This window comes from Octodon degus, unplaced genomic scaffold (genome assembly GCF_000260255.1).
Source record: "Octodon degus isolate 3935 unplaced genomic scaffold, OctDeg1.0 scaffold00194, whole genome shotgun sequence".
NCBI classification, from domain to species: Eukaryota; Metazoa; Chordata; class Mammalia; order Rodentia; family Octodontidae; genus Octodon; species Octodon degus.
The window spans coordinates 667,091-670,592 of record NW_004524770.1 but is presented as its reverse complement, the minus strand read 5'-3'; the positions used below and the strand labels follow the sequence as shown (position 1 = coordinate 670,592).

The window sequence follows — 3,502 nt, the reverse complement described above, 5'->3', positions numbered from 1 at the left end:
TGAGAATCATCTTGACCAGGGAAGGCCTACGTTGTTCTATAGTTCTAGCGTTTTCTCTTTATCTTTTCCTAGCTAGTACTGACTTGCCCTCTGCTCTGTAAAACTGAGAAACGAAGCATTTTTACTACGAAGGTGCTTTTTAGTGACCTGGGCCACGTGTCACTTGCCATTCCCAGCTTCCTTTCCAGTCACTGGCAAGTGGTTGTTTCCATAATAGTAATCCCAGGACACAGAGCAGTCATTCAGGAGTGTGGGGATGTGTGCACATGTGCCGATGGCCTCTGTCGGCAGTGGGCTGGGAGCTCATGTTTGCCCAGAATGCTCTGGCAGATAGGACGTTTGTGTCTGTAGGTGGCCACTACACTACTTACAGGTGTGCAGTGGGTGTCTCGGTCACTTTCTCACTGGTGAGACACAGTTGAAAGGAGGAGAGGTTTATTTTGGCTCCGAGGTTTCAGTCTATAGTTGGCTGGCTCCAGGGCAGGGTAGCATGTCAGTGGGACATCACAGAAGAGAAACTGCTCTGTGGTAGGGTGGGCAGGAAGCAGGGAGGGGGAAGGAGACAGACTCTTGCATGCCACACCCTGGTGACCTACTGCTAGCCTGGCCTCTCCTCTCAGCTTCACACGTGGCTGAAAGCTGACCGGTGGACTCACCCACACTGCCCTGTGATCTACTTACCTCCCTAGGTCCCACCTAAGAGCACACAGGCTTTGGGGCATTGAGATGGAAACATTGGCCGTGGGCATGCACAGCCTCAGCTTCCCTCACTGTTACCTGTATCCACATGTGGAGTCTGTCACTGGAGCAGAGGCCCAAGCAGCCCCATCTCGGTCTTCTCACCAACATCTACCTCTGCCCTTTTGGTTTGGGACCCCAGGCCTCCTCTGATGTGTTCACATGCCTATACTGGTAGAGAGAGGGGTTTTCTGGCACAGAATTTTGTCTGCAGCGTCCCTTGATTTTCTATATTCTTGAGACAGGGTCTCACTGTGTACTTCAGGCTGGCCTCGAACTCAGCAATACCTCCCAAGTGCTGGAATTATAGGTGTGTACCACCATGCCTGTCTTGACATTCTGAAAAATGATTGAACATTTTTTGTGAGTTACATCCATTCACAATTACTGTATTAGAAGTGAAACTAGAAATTAAAATTTTCCTATTCATTTCTTTAAATCACAAACTTTTTCATGTTAGCTTAGTTTCCCAGGGCTGCTGTTCCAAAGAAAGTTTAACCAATTGGGAGCTGTAAGACAGAAGCCACAGGTACAAAGGTCAGCAAGTTTGTTCCTCTGGGGATCCTGAAAGAATCTGTGCCTGCCTCTCAGCTCTGGCAGCTTTGGGCAATCTTGAGCTTGTGGCTGCATCAGCCCAGTCTCCACTGCCCTCCGCACAGGGTTTTCTGCCCATGGACCTGAGCCTGTGTCCCTGTCTCATGAGGATCTGCGTCACTGGACTTGGGGACGTCCCTGTGCACAATGACCTCATCATTAGATGACGCCTGCAAAGATCTTTACCTTTCCCCGCTTCTAGCAGCTGTCCCATCCCTCCCCTCATGACCTACATCGTTTTTATTTGCAGTGTCATCTCACCTTTCCCTCTCTCCTGCCATCCTTCTGCTCAGCTAGGGCCCACCCGCAAAGTACAGGACAGTCTGCCCATCTCAAGATCCTTGCTGTACTCACACCTGCAGCGTTCTGCCATGTAAGGAGATACAGCCCTAAGCTCTGGGCATCAGAACCTGGTGACTTGGCGGCAGGAGTCTGCCTTTCATAGCTCAGGAAGATGCTGCTATACTGTAATAAAATTAGGTAAATATGGTCCTCCCACAACGTCTTGTACCTTAGATCTAGGAACCTGAGTAAGCAACTGTTGTCCTTTCCTATGTTGGGAGCTTTCAACTTCTGGCTAGAAGGAAGCACTGTTCAGCTCCTGGCACGTCTGAATTACCAGCATCACTTCGCTTGATCTTGGGCTATCGTGCAGCTCCACGAGGTTACTAGAGTGCAAGCACCGTGTGCTGCAGCAGTCTTCTGACCCCCGAGCGGGCTGCTGAAGGCTGAGTGCCACGGGTGCGTAGCCCAGACAGTGTGGGTGTGCAGGAGGGGCAAGTTACATTCCAGGCCAGATGGAGGAGGGTGGCACAAAATTTCAGCCGTTCAGAATGACGTAACATTCAAACCTTACAGATAGATTCTCTGAAATGTTCCATTTAATAACTTGGGACTGGGGCTGGTGAGATGGCTCAGTGGTCTAAAGCGCCTACTTAGAACAAGCTTAGCAAAGCACAGGGACCAAGGTTCAATCCCCCAGCACCACATGCCAGCCAGGGCCGCCCCCTGGTGGGCTGAGCTGGCCACACACACACACACACACACACACACTAAATAAATAAAATTAAAATAATAAAATAATAATAATAATAATAATAACTTGGGACTGTCATGGACCTTGGATAGCTCTGAATCTTCAAGTAAGTAAGGACTACTCTGCTGAAGTTTCAGAAAGCTGGCCTGCCTGTCTGCTTGCTTGAGCACTCTTTTGTTCCCCTGCCTTCACCTGCCCACCCCTCTTCCATTAAAAAAGGGTCTTGCTGTGCAGCCTGTGCTGGCCTTAAACTCAGCTGTCCTGCTGCCTCACCCTCCTGAGTTGGGATTACAGGCATGTACCACCTGGCTTGGGAAAGCTGTCCTGCATTGTGTATTTTAGTATTAGTTTTGCTTTTTTTGTTTGTTTGCTTTTTCAATCAGATTTTATTGGTACATTTAAGATATACATAATGATCAAATTCATCACAGAGAATTTGTACCTAATATCTTGATTCTTTTTTCCTCCTATTCCCCTACCCTCCCTTTAACCCTTTCCCCCTTTCCATTTACAGAAGCTTATGTTTTGCTTTGTTTTTGGTGGAGCCAGGGATTGAACTCGGGCCCTTGCGCTTGCCAGGAAAGCACGTATTCAACTAAACTGTCTCCCCAGCCCCATTTTTGCTTTATTTTTCTTCTTTAAAATCTCTAGTATATCTCTACCTAAGTCAAAATTTGTTACTCACAGATCCTTTTTATCTACTTATTTTTCTTTGATGTTTTTCTTCTTTTACTGGGGGTGAAAAACTCAGGGCCTTTGCACAGAGCTCCATCCTCAGCCCTTTTTTATTTTTTAAAATTTTGAGACAGGATCTGGTTAATTGCTAGATTGTGAAGATTGGATTTGAGCTTTGATCCTCCTGCCTTAGCATTCCAGAGTGCTGGAATTATAGGTGGGCGTCCGTCCCACATCCAGGTTCTGTTCATGAGGCCTCCAGCTCCTGGGCTCATGCGATCTTACTGCCTCAGCCTTCTAAGTAGCCACACTACAGTTGTATACCACTGAACTTCTTATTTTAAAAGAAGTTCAAACTCACATGGGCCGGTAAGATAGCTCAGCAGTCTAAAGTTCCTGCTTAGGCAAGTGTGCAGAGATTGTGGTTTGACCCCTGGTACTACATGTCGTGCAGGTCCC

General features: G+C 47.8%; 1 protein-coding gene across 16 annotated transcripts in view; it reads left to right on the top strand.

The window, feature by feature from the left end:
- The window catches only part of Rtel1 (regulator of telomere elongation helicase 1), a 47,524-nt gene that overhangs the window by 17,627 nt on the left and 26,395 nt on the right, over positions 1-3,502 (top strand). The gene's annotated exons all lie outside the window — the stretch shown is intronic.